Source organism: Typopeltis vanoorti, chromosome 15 (assembly GCF_054136105.1).
Source record: "Typopeltis vanoorti isolate ZY-2024b chromosome 15, IOZ_Tvanoo_1.0, whole genome shotgun sequence".
NCBI lineage: Eukaryota > Metazoa > Arthropoda > Arachnida > Uropygi > Thelyphonidae > Typopeltis > Typopeltis vanoorti.
The window spans coordinates 63,630,071-63,644,259 of record NC_143563.1 but is presented as its reverse complement, the minus strand read 5'-3'; the positions used below and the strand labels follow the sequence as shown (position 1 = coordinate 63,644,259).

Here is a 14,189-nt window from a genome sequence, read left to right as displayed (position 1 = left end):
AGGCTACTGTGGATAGCTTCTCAAATTCTGTTGTGGCATAGATGCTTGTGAATATTTTATTTATTTAATATACGAGGGAGCCTGTGTAGCTCAGTGGAAGTGGCGTTTGCACTAGAACGTTTTCTATGTTTTTTTTTTTTTAGACCGGTTCCCGAGTTAATCGATCTCTGGCACGGGAAAGCGGGTTTTTTCCTCCTGGAAACTCGGGTTTTTCATACCGTGTACAGACAAATCGGCCTTCAGAAAACACGCATTACAGACAAAAATATTGTTGTTGGTGATGATGGCGTTGATAGTAATAGTGTCGTTGTTGGAGAATTAAGTAGTGGTGGAGAGGATGTTTGTATTTATTTAGCGAAGTGGAGTAGTGTACCCTCCCATGATGAGTCCTTGGACTCCCTAGAGGTGTCACGTAATCTAACTGATCATATTTACTGAAATTCGATATTCGAATCCATATAAAAATTGGGCCAATCTATCGTTTCAATGGGACTATTTTATTTTTATTTTATATTTCATTTATTTTTTAAAATATGTAGTGCAATAACACTAGCTAGATGGCCAGACTAATTTCCTGTTGGTTAATTGAAATCATTTTTGAAGATATTAATGTTTATGGCTATAAACATTAATGGTATTTTAAAGACATAAATTAAGAAAAATAATTAAATTAAGATTAATTAAGAAAGATTAAGAAAATAGCCATAAATATTAATATAAATTTTAGAGGAGTAACATGGAATATTTCTAGAAATAATATTTACATTTTTGAAATGCTGCCTTTAACAAAACGCGAAAGATATCGATTCCTTTTTTTTTTACATGTATTTCAGAGCTAAGAAATATTGCTTTATCATCATATTTTGTAGAATATTCAGTGACCAATGATTTCTATAATCAAAACTTACGTTTATTTCGCAAATCAGTCATCCTATAATGCTATGATTGAAAAGAATGGGGCAGCAAATTACAAAAGCTGAATTTTTATGGGAAAAATTTACAGTTTTTACAAACTGTTGAACATTTAATTTCGATTATGATTTTGAAACGTATCGTGGGCATTATTATATTAAAAATTTTAAAAACAAAACCGCCATTATATTACATTGAAACTATGTCAAGCGAATACAGTAGTTCCGAAAAAAAGTGTGATTGTATAGATGTCCTTATGGATCTTCAACAGATGAGCAGATTGTCCATTTATTTAATTTTAAACAAGCATTATTAAAATTCCGGGAACTCATAATCTCGGTGCTCTTCTAGCTCTGATCGTTTAACTAATCATCTGTGTACTGTACGTAGATCGTCCGCTGCAGTGTTCAGTCTTTTTTCGCATTATGAATGCTACATGTAGATACATATATTACAGAATATTGTAATATAATTGCGCGTTATACTGCAGTGCAATTTTTTAAAATTGTATTCACAAACTGTATTATACATATTCGAAATGTGGACTTATTTTCTTTCCAAATTTTCTTAATGAATTTCAAGCATTATCTTTGCCTGTATTCAATATTCCAATGAAATATTGAGACAATATTAATATATTAAGTACAAGCGTGTGCTCGGTATTCACATAAGCAAAGATTTCTTAATATATTTTTTCGTCATCCTTGATTCCCAACTAAATTCGTCCCAACGAGAAAGGCAGCATTATATCGTAATCCTATGTCTTTAGCCAGTCTTTTTCAGTATACGGTCTTAGCCTGAATTTTCTCGTAGAAAAAACGAATTCTTCAGCATATCCTTCAAAATGCATTCTTTGAGGATATTTTGTGAATCAAATCATGTATGTGCTGTACGTAAATCGCCCTCTGCAGTGTTCAGTCTTTTTTGACATTGCTACATGTAGATACATATATTACAGAATATTGTAATATAATTGCGCATTATACTGCAGTGCAATTTTTTTTAAATTATATCCACAAATATGCAATTATTTAAAGTATCCTTTTCGGTTTCTTTATCCTAAATTTTGATTTCCCTCATAAGTTCACTGCTGAACTTACCAGTGTCAACAACCTTCTTTTCGAAGTTTGGTTATAAATATTCTTGTCGCTAGATGGCACTACCTGATGAAACTGTATTGTACAGTTATGTGCGAGTTTTCTGCAGAGTTGGATTTAAATAGCTGTAGGGAGGATTTTTGCTGTAAGTACTTCGCTATTTGGAAAACGTTAGTATGAGAGGTGATTAATGTCGCGGCTTATTTGATTATCAAGCCTGCTTAATGATATTATTGAAAGGTGAGATTATTATATGTTGTTTTCTTTATTTTAACTGTTGCATATTATGACGTGTTTGCGCACATGGATTAGTGGCAACAGATTCAGAAAATGCGACTTCAGGAGAAAGTTTTTGCACTCTGATTTTATATTTCGTATAAAGAGGTTGTTTAAATGAGCCGCTTTAAAAGGTTGATTTGTATTCTTCTGTAATTGCTGTTTATGTAATTATTCTTCAACAGGATATGTTGCCATTTCTCTGTTTGATCAAGATAAGTGTAACCCGAGCTCTCTCCCCCCCCCCCAGTTTCGAAATGCCGTATCCTATCATCCGAGGAAAGTAATGGATTTCGCCTTGACGAAGTTACGGAATCACGTTATTTTAATACAATTAAGCCTTTTAAAAATAATGCCTATCATGGAAATTGCGCAATACTCGGTGTTTAACTGATTTAAGTTTGCTTCCGGGAACAGTTTTGCATGTGTTTAAGCTTTGGAAAATTAGTTTAAAGAGAACATTTATTCATCTTAATTTTTTAATAAAATAAAAAAAAATAGGCATGGCGACATTTACTAACGAAGGAAATAACTGATTTAAAAACAACAGCAAAAAAAAAAAAAAAATTAAATTTCTTTCAAAATAATAGATTCCGAATCTGAAGCAACACAACATCCTTTTTTTTAGAATGTAAATTTCGTCCCTGAACATTTTATAACCTGATGTTACATTATCCATGTTTACTTATGTATGATTTGAAATCTGGAAAAAAAAAAATAAACTAACAAAATAAACTTTTGGTTACAAGTGTCAGACTCGCCCCTCAATGAGTCTTTGGACTCCCTGGAGGTGTCATATAATAATAATTTTGCCAAAAGCGTGTGATTGACAAAACATGGCAAAAAGTATAATACACCTCCTTCATTCTAATGCAAAGATATGAAAAGGTCAGTCAGTGACTGCATAAAGAATAAAATAAAATTCGTATTCGCCAAAAGAGTGTAAGGTGCATTTTTTTTTAGTCCAAACGTTATAGAATTTTTGGACTAAAAAAATATTCTAGAAAAACATTCCAAACATTACCAAACATTCTAGAAGATACAAAGTGGTGTTCTGCACCTCAACTTATTTAAACATATTCAAGTGTTCAATGCGGTCAGTTTTTCCAAGTTCTGAGAGCTTCAAAAAAATCGTCAGCTATCAGGTGGAAGAAATTAGGAGATAGTTTTTTCCTGTCATTAACTGGAATCTAATTTTCTGCAGACCTGGTGTTACAATGAGGTTATGCAGTTTTTTTTTTAAGGAAATCTGATGCTACATTGATATTGAACTGATCTCTGATCTGATCCTGTGGCTTCCTCTCTTGAGAGGGTTGCAGCTGATTAGTAGGGAGATAGTGATGCAAGGTAGTTTCCATCTCTTTTCTTGCCGTATTTATCACTGTAGCCTGTGTGTTCACGGGTCCTATTTGCCTGCTTGCGGGATGAAAAACCCCAGATTAACTGACAGAAAAAGCCCTACTGTCCATGCCCAAGACCAGCTAACTTGGTTATGGCTGAGGAAGATCCTTAAGCTCCTCACGTCGTCGACAGGAATCGAACCTAGGACACTCCTTCCCCAGGCATATGGTTGCGAAGCGCAAAGACATTAGTCTAACCATGCAGATGATATTGAACTGAATAGTCATATTTATCTGGTATAGATTCTAAATAAACCTAAGTAATTTGGCATAGTATGTAGATGGAGAATTAAGTAGTGCAGGTTGTGAGGAATTGCAAAAAAAATGCAATATTAGCACATGGTAAAAAAATTTGTTGAAAAACAAAAAAGAGCAGATATTTGATGTTGTTTACTTGTTTTTAATGGTAGAGGATATTTATCAAGACCATCAATGCAAGCACTGAATGAAAAGTAAGAAATTTTTTTAAGAAACAGGATTGGGCAAAAATTTATTAGCTTTTGTAAGAGACTAGAAAGTACAATGAAAGTATCCTGATTTTAACCATTTAAGGATCTGCTTGGATGTGTTGATGTCCTTGCAGCTATTTCAGGCTTAGTATAAAAACAGAAACTTAAAATAAGTTGTAATCCAAGTTAATTGCAATATCATCATCATCCCATAGTCCACAAAGGACTGTAGAGTAGATATTAGGAAATGTTCCTTACAGAAATATTCTGCACAGTCCTTCATCGACACTTTGCTTTCAGCTGTGTAAGTGAAGTGCTGGTCAAACTTTTTATATTGTCTATCCAGTTTATTCTAGGTCTGCCGCTTTTTTGAGTTTCTGCACTAAATCCTTCAAGAACTTGCATTAATAGACTATTTGATCTGCTAATATGGCCAAGCCTCATAGGCTGTTTCCTTCGAATCTTAGTTATGATGTTCTCTTGGACTGGCAAAAGAATTGATTCTTTGTCTTTCTTCAAAATTTGCATGTGATCAGTGTATGATATCTTTATGAGTCATCTATAGCAGTGCTTCCCAAACTTATGGATGCCAGAGTTCCCTTCGGAAAACTTAAAATATTTCACAGCCCCCATCGGAAAAAAATCGTAATATAGACATATATTATTATAATATTTATTGTATTTATATTCAATACAATTTATATTCAATACAATTTATATTCAAGATTTTGCATTTGTAATCTTTTTTTTATGTGTTTATTATCAATATGTTTGAAATGAAACTTATATGAATAAGCATATATTTACTGATATTCATTAATCACCAAAATACGCAAGAAGCAAAATTTGTGAACCAACACCAATGTGCGATTTTTTTTTTTCCATTAAAATATAAAAAAGAACAAAAAAGAAATAATAAATAATAAAAATTAAATACGTTTCTTTTAAGATTAAAAAAAAATCTACTTAGTCTTAAAACATTTTAAATTTGTTTTCATTATTTCATGGTTTCCCCCTCAACAATACGGCCTACAGTTTAGGAAGCACTGGTCTATAGCAGCTCACAAATTTAGTACATCCATGTGTTGATAATGACTTTATACATTCCATTAAGCCTCCAGCATCCAGCATGACTTGTATAAGGAATTAGCTAGTATGTCAATAAGGCATAATCGGTTTGTAATTGTAAGCTTGTTATCTGTCCATAGTGGTTTTAGTTTTTGTAGTGCTGTTGTTGCTTTTGCAATTTTTATTCTAATATTCTGTTTTGATCTGCTATCTTTATTAAAGATTTTGCCTAGGTATTTAAACTGATGAATTTCTATAGGTGTATCCTCAAGTAGGATTTTTTCAGTTTCTACTATAGCACTTCTTCTTGGTCAGAAGCACAGATAAGAAATTAGAGTAAGTGGAATGAGGAATTAGTTTCCATGCCAGCAAGAATTATTTCAGTGATATTTCCACTGCAGATGTTTGGATCAGAAAACTTATAACCAAGAAATGAGTGCTTACCATGCCAGACAACACATGGATGAGTGACAGTGATTCAACGTTGCTCCTTGAGAGAAGAAATCAACATGAAATTGTAGTCTGGGTTGCCTAGAGAATTATTGATATATGGAGAATTTCAGTCAATTTGTGCAAATTCTGATCTCAATAGTGTCTTTCTCACACCACTACTCAGTCCCTCTAAGTCCATCTAGCAGTAAATAGGCAGCAAGATTATTAATACTTAATCTGGATGCCTCATCTAAGCAGTTGATGTGGAGAAATCTGTTTTAACCACGTCGCCGTCAATATGGATATAATACATCACTCCTCTACACTTCGTATCCATCATATATTTCAATGTGATATCAATGGTATTACAATTTTAATATGCACTTCGCATCCATGGTAACCTGGACGTATATATACGTCCTGGCCGGTTAGGTGGTTAAAGGCTATATCCTTTAAAAGAAAAAGTTGTATTGCATATTGAAAGAAATGGGGAGGGAAGGAAGGTAGTCAATTTGGTCTTTACTCTTGAATCTAAACTTTGCTTTTGGCCACTTTCATTAAACACAATGATGGTATTACACTGGGCATACCACATAGCAAAGTCTAATACTATAAGGCTTTTCCTTTGAGTGATAGGACACAGCACAAGAACTCCTGCCTACTTTAGTTCATTTCTCAATAGTTTCCTCTAGTATCTGTTCTAATGTTTGTTGGTCAGGGGATATATTCCACTCTACTAACATGCTTATCTATTTCTTTATGTTGGAATCAGCATTTTAGACTTTGATGTTTACTCCTAGGAACCACAGTCATGCAGTTTATCTTGGCTAATTTTGAGACGAGCATTGTTACCTTTTTGAGCTTAATCAGATTGTTAGCATAATTTGCATCCTTTCAAATTTTGAATATGCATATTTTTAATTTGTAATATTGGAATCTCTCTAATCTGTGGAAGTAGATTAAGCATAATTGTTTTAAGACAGCTTTATTAATCAATAAATGAATAATATTTTATATTCAGCACTATTTGTAAAGCAAAACCAGAGAGTTTTTTTTCTATTCGTGAATTAACCACGTCACCATCAATATGGATAAAATACATCACTCTTCTACACTTCATATCCTTCATATTTCAATGTAATATCAATGGTATTACAATTTTAATATGCACTTCGCATCCATGGTAACCCAGACGTATATACACGTCATGGCCGGTTGGGTGGTTAATAAACCAAGCATTTCTTAGGGATAACAGAATATATTTTAAATTACTTAAATTTCAGTGTTGTCATAACTTGCAAAAATTACACTATAATTCCAAAAAATATTTCATATTCTTCTGAAATTATGAAACAAAATTTATGTTTAATGGTAAACTACAACCTCTCCCCCCTCCAATCTGAAAAATTCAAGATATTCTTAGGACATATTCTGTCATCATAATTTCAGCCTTTGTTATAATGCAATGGTTGTGATCCATTTTTTTATAAAAGAATGGAGGGTCAGAGCAAGATACTTCAGTAAGTATCTAGCTCTGATAAGTATGTTAGCACAATTGGCAGAATATTACTATTGCATGCTGAGCAATTATTATGGAGGGAAAACTTCAAGAATGGGGATATAGAATAGAGGAAAGATGTGACTTATACAATTACTAAGGAATAATTATTTGAAACAGCATGTGCATGGAGGGGACCCAAGATTTGAGAGTGCTGGATCTGGTAATAGCATCACAAGATACACTGGCTGCAAAGAAGTCAATGAACACCATAGTGTGAGGAACAAACAGCCATGGCACCCACATCAATAAGATGTAGGACCTCCTTTTGCTGTGATGATTGTCACAATCCTTCAGGGCATACTTTCCGCAATTGTACTATAGCAATCAATTGGAATTTTGGACCATTCTTCCTGTAAGCATGTAATGAAGTCCTGGACTGTTGTGGGGCAAATGCCCCTTGATCTCACCTGATGCACCAGTTCACTCACACAGATGTTTAATAGGGTTGAGATCAGGCCTCTATGGAGGCCAGTCAAATGTAATGACATTCATGTCCACAAACCATGCAGTTAACAGCAACAGCCTTATAACACAGTGCATTTTCTTGCTGAAAGAGAATTGTCAGTTCCATAGAAATGCCACAAAGTTGAAAGAATTACATTGTCAAAATATTCAGATAACTTTTGGAGTTCAATGTTTATGGCATTACAAACAAAAGTCTGAGGCCAAATCAGAAAAAACAGGACCATATCATCACATCGCTACCTCTGAATTTCATAGTTGGGATTACGCACTCTGGTAAGAGATGTTCACCGGAAATCAAGCTCCCAAATCTCTCTGAACATGCTCTTTGCACCACAGAAGGTGATAATGCATGTTGATTCAGGTAATGTGGATCTTGCATATTGCAGTCCTACCATGGAAACCCATGTTGTGAGCTTCAGTTCTGAATGTTTTTTTCAGATTCATGTTCAAGTCATGTTCCCATTTGCATTGAACAAATGGGAGTTTTTACATAGTCTTGGAAAGTTTTTCCACTTGGTTATGTTATAAATTAAAGATGCCAGGAAATTATATTCTTTTGAAACTGGTCTGGATAGTGACCCTTCCCATAATGCATAGCAATATACAAGTGCAAGCAAACTTTGTTTGCTTGCACTTGGATAAAGGATGAAACCAAGAATATAATTTCTTGGCATCTTTAATTTATAAGGCATGATATGATGAGCTCTGTGTATGACAGAAAGGGCCTCCTAGATGGGTCTGTGATTACATGGTGTCTTAGGATATTAATAATAAGGTGCAATGTACATCTTTTTTTTGTTCTTCATCTACACTCGCAATGTTGTTGGTTACAGTAATTTTTTATCCTATGTTTCTGGGGAAAAAAAGTTCTCCAAAAAGATTCATACAAATCCAACTTAAATCATACTCTTAAAGCATAGGGGTTTGACTCTGGTCAACCATGAGCTCAGCTTCACTTTTAATTCTTTAAATTCAATATCGCAGTTACCATCCAAAAAAACTTATTACTACTTAGTTGTCTCCATGGAGCCCACCCTAACATTCACACAATACCTAACAAGAAATATAACTGGCAAAGCACTCACAATCTATTTGGCAACCCATTCTTTTGCCACATTTGCAAATATGCCTTCTAAACTCCATCTCTCCACATGGATAGGCTTATGTGTTCATCAGACATGTTGTAATAGGTTTCATGGTATAATAAGAACACAGATGGTTAAGAAAATAACTATTTATTAACTTAAAGCTAATATTTTGCTGGTATTATATCCAGCATCTTCAGAGCACACAACACAAAGTTTGTTACAAATGTAAGACAACCACAATCCGGTGTAACAGTGGGGGCTAGTATAAGTGATTGCAGTGTGCAACACAAGACTAAAGTCCTAGTATGGTGCCATCTAGGTTAAAAAAAAAAAAAAATTCAAATTGAAAAAATATAAATTAAAAAATATTAATTTGGTCTTAGGATGACTGTCTCCCAAATCTTTGGCAGATTTATACAGCCATACTTGTTAAGGTTTGGAATATGTTTTAAGGCTTCTGTTGATTCCAGGAATAACCTCTCTGACTTGTAGAAGCTTCTGTGCATTACTTTTCTTTCTTTCCAATTGATCCTGTGTGTAGGGGTATCCAAAGCATGGTCTGCCAGACCCGATTTACCATAGCGAAAGTGTCGGATATATTTTTTGTGTTCACTGAGGCGGATGTCCACATTTCTTCCTGTCTGTCCGTAGTAGGCTTGATGGCAAGAACAGGGCACTTCATAGACATACTATCACGCCTACTATGGACAGACAGGAAGAAATGTGGACATCCGCCTCAGTGAACACAAAAAATATATCCGACACTTTCGCTATGGTAAATCGGGTCTGGCAGACCATGCTTTGGATACCCCTACACACAGGATCAATTGGAAAGAAACAAAAGTAATGCACAGAAGCTTCTACAAGTCAGAGAGGTTGTTCCTGGAATCAACAGAAGCCTTAAAACCTACTCCAAACCTTAACAAGTATGGCTGTATAAATCTACCAAAGATTTGGGAGGCAGTCATCCTAAGACCAAATTAATATTTTTTAATTTATATTTTTTCAATTTGAATTTTTTTTTTTTTTTTTTTTTTTTAACCTAGATGGCGCCATATTAGGACTTTAGTCTTGTGTTGCATGCTGCAATCACTTATACTAGCCCCCACTGTTACACCGGATTGTGGTTGTCTTACATTTGTAACAAACTTTGTGTTGTGTGCTCTGAAGATGCTGGATATAATACCAGCAAAATATTAGCTTTAAGTTAATAGTTATTTTCTTAACCATCTGTGTTCTTATTATACCGTGAAACCTATTACAACATCTCTCCACAATCACTTCCATATCTGTAGCCATTACACAGCTTGTAATCTAATTTAATCTTTTCATCCTAAACCTTATGTGCCAAGTATAAGGTTTAGGATGAAAAGATTAAACCTTATGTACCAAGTATAAGGTTTAATCTTTTCATCCTAAACCTTATACTTGGCACATAAAACTGGCAGCCAGATACTGTCAGTCTCTTTAAACCTGCGGGATCCCTACACCACTTCTTTTTTTTTTTTTTTTTTAACTATTGTGCTACCCAGTTTTGCATCCTCTTCAGCAAATGGATATTTTCTGTTAAATCATTTCCTATTTCACTCAGGTACAAATTAAATACAAAGCCAAATACAGAGCTCTCTGGCACATAGCTAGTCACTTGCTTTCTCTTGGATTCAACCCCCTCCCCAAATACTGCTATTTGATGTCTGTTCATCAGTCATCCTCTGGTTCCAGCTTCATATTCCCATTTGCTTCAGTTGATGTAATAGAGTACTAAGTGGTATATTGTTCAGTGCTTTTGCAAAATCCAGCAGCAGCAGGATCATGTAGCCATTTGCTTTATCCAATTCAAATGTCACTTTATTATAAAAAGTAGTAAATTACTAAGACAGGACATGCCTTCACAGAATCATGCTTCTCCCCACTATAGGATATCATATTCCCATCCACCCATTCCTGAATTTTGTCTTTGATCATCCTCTGTAGTAAATTAACCACCAATTCTGAGATACCGATTGGTATTTAATTTGCTATGTATCTTGGGACCTCCTTTATGCCATGAAACTATATTGTTCTCTACTCTTGGGACCGTAACAAAGTGGAGACTTAGCCTTGTCGAAGTACTGCCAATGGCTTTGCAAATATGGTAAATGAATTGGAAATACTCAGGATATTGCAGGATCTAAGTACCTCCAAGTCATCTGCATCTATTCTCACATCACTTCCTCTCATCTGGCAGTGCAGTATCTCCACATCGATGGTGCACACTTGCGAAGTGATTACTCAATAACTACTTTTGTTAACTTTTTTTTTTTTTGCTATCAGCACTTAGTTACCTTTTTATAGTTATTCTTTCTTTTACTTGTCATGTAGTGATAAACTCTTTGGGATTTCATTTGTCAGTGTAATTTTGTCATTCTTACCATATTTGGTCACCATTTTGATTGTGCTTTATACTGCTCATGAGCTTGCTGATCACCTTTTTCATTATATAACTTCCACAAATTTTTGCAGCTTCTGCTTGACGCTGTTCATTCATTAAACACACACCTGATTTATCCTCTTAACCAGATATGCAGTCTGATGCTCTCTGAAACATCCCTTGATCATCCATGCACTGCCAACATCTTTCCCTTGCAAATTATTATGCCATGGTTTGTTTTTTAATCATCTGAATTGAAGACTATTTGTCAACCTCTCGGGTTAAACCACATGATCACTTCCCATTTGGAGATGATGTGGCTGGCTGTGTTGACAGATCCTCTCATGCTATCACTAGATCTGGTACCCACAAACTCCTGATTCTCCTCCATCACATACTGTCTCAGGTAATTTTCTGAGTAGCTATATAAATCCCCTTTCTTTCCTTCCGTGTGATCTTTCTTCCTCCAGTCTATCCCCCATTGCTGAGCCCCTTGATTATTCACCCTGCTGATTTGTGCTAATTTTCTGGTCTGTGTGTGTGTGTGTGCATGCATCTATCCACATCTTCTTTGCACCCCTGGCCTGTAGTAGCAACATGCTATATATTTTGTTGATTTTTATCTTGTAATAGATAGGTGTCAGAAGTGCACTTGAGGCTATCTCCAGCAGAATCCTTTTTTGGCTGCATTTCTGTTATTACACCCCCCCCACACACACACACATACACATGCTGTTTTGTTACTGAAAATATTATTATTGTACAAGCACTTCCATAATCCAAAGACTTATTGTGTGTGGGGGGGGGACAAACTATCTACATAATCTATCATACCATAATCATAATATATCATATAATCTAAAGACAAAGCACTCACAACTGACTGACAACCTCTCGGTTAATTCACAGTCCATTAATTCACAGCTCTTCTAAGCGAAAAATCTAGTCCTTATGCCCCTGCTAACCACACCTTGACTCAACTTCCAGATCTGACCTCTTGTTCTGCCTTCTCTAGCTGTGTGCTGCAACATTTTCCTATACATTAATCCTATAAAAACCCTTTAAGTGACTTGCATGTTTCTATCATATCTCCCTCCCTTTTTTCACCACACGCCCTCAGTCTGTCCTCATGAGGCACATTCCATTCCACAGATGACTTACCATCTTTGTTGCTTGCCTCTGAATTCTCTCCACCACTTCCTCATAGTAATTCAGCTGTGGTGTGTATCAAGGGCTTATAAAGAGAAATACCTTCCTTATCTCTACTTGTTAGTGTGTTCATTTCCCAAATAATCTTATGAGTAACCTTAGTAATATGCCCTCTAAACTTCAACTCTCTGTCTGCCCCACTCTCCAGATCCCCAGCTTCATCTATTTCCTGAAGTACAGTTCCATCATTGTGGTACAGAGCTTGTAATTGATTTATTCTAAAATGCATGCACATTTCTCTGCATTATACTGATACCTGTTATCTTTTGCCCATACTGATAGCCTATTTTGATCATGCTATAAGCTTTCCACATTACCTTCATTAATTATTATTCTAGTCAATTTTGCACCATCAGCAAACAGATTATTTCTTATATCATTTATGTACAAGTTAAACAGTAGTGGTTCTAGCACAGAACCTGAACCTTGTCACTCCATTAATCACCTGGATTCTGCTCCTCCATATACCACTTTTTAATATCTGTCCAGCAGCCACCCTCTTATCCAAATAACAAGTGTCATACCCATCCCTCTTTGTTCTAATTTGTGTAATAGTTCTATGTGGTATTCTCCCAAATGCCTTTGCAGAACATTGTGTAGTCATTTCCCTTTTCCAACTCAGCTGTCACTCTATTATTAGTGAATTAGTAAGGCATGAACGATCCTTCACAAAGCCATGTTGTCCCTCATAGAGTATCATACTAGATCCATCCATTCTTGAATTCTTTTTTTTTTTTTTTTTTTGACCAATTTTTTTCAGTACTTTTACCATCACTCCTGAGATACTAATTGGTCTATAATTTGCTACTGCAGGTCTTAAAACCTCTCTTATGCAAAGGAATTATTTTGCCCTCTTTCCACTCCCTTGGAACTCTACCAGAACTGAGACTTAAATTAAAGAACCTAGTCCAAGGCATTGCCAGTTCCCTTGCACATTTTCGTAAAACGTGAGCTGATATTCCATCTAATCCCACAGCTGTGTTTACATTGAGATTTTATAATATCCTAAGAACCTCCAATTCATCCACCTCTTCCTACATCATTCTGTCATATGTCACAGCGGTAACTTCATATGGATGATATACCCTTGCAAAGTGGTCACTCAATCTATTACTATATCCCTTTATATTCTATTCCTGTATCATCCTTCAACCAGATTTCACTAAAGCCTAATATTTCGGGCCAAGTATAGAACTATGGCAAAAACTCCCGCTTATTCCGTATGCTTCTGGTATTAGTATACATAAACTCAGTTTTATGAGAAGCAATAAAATGATTGCGGCAGCAGACCTGTAATGCTTGTCAATAATAAAGGTCTGCTGACTGACGTTTGTTTTGCTAAGTCACTGTAGCACATCTTAATATTCCCAGAGGTCATTAGCTTGTTAAGCCGTGTTCCTATTTAAAGAATGACTCAAAGTACGCAGAAAAGCTCAACGACACTGGCTTTTCAGTATTGGAAGGCAAGTTGCATGAACGACTTCCTATTAGTATTAGTCATAATATTTACTACGTGTGGAATGTTTTGAATAGTTGGAGATAAGGATATTAAAATGGTTATTTAAATTACCATGTGAGACTTATTGCGCGATAGGCCTGTTAGCTTTATGTAAACAGCTTATGCGGTGCTTTTGGGGAACTGATGAGAGAGATTACTTATTTCAGTTGACAGTAGCGAGTTATTTTGGGAAGTAATGTCATAAATATATATTGCATTTTGTTGGGTTTGAATGGAATTTTATACGTAAGTATTGTTAAATGGTTTCCCGTCGTTTAAGCATGCACGTAAATAGCACCAGTAAAATATATGTTGGGAGATGAT

The 14,189-nt window shown here is 35.2% G+C and overlaps 1 protein-coding gene across 3 annotated transcripts in view; it reads left to right on the top strand.

The window, feature by feature from the left end:
* Positions 1–2,125: 2,125 nt before the first annotated feature.
* DPCoAC (dephosphocoenzyme A carrier) overlaps positions 2,126–14,189 on the top strand; it is a 103,674-nt gene continuing 91,610 nt past the window's right edge. For 2 of the 3 annotated variants that reach the window (XM_090405864.1, XM_090405862.1), the window contains exon 1: positions 2,141–2,249. The gene's annotated coding sequence lies outside the window, so the exon portion shown is untranslated. Of the gene's footprint in view, positions 2,250–14,189 lie in introns of all 3 variants that reach the window. The other variant, XM_090405863.1, reaches the window with a different exon arrangement.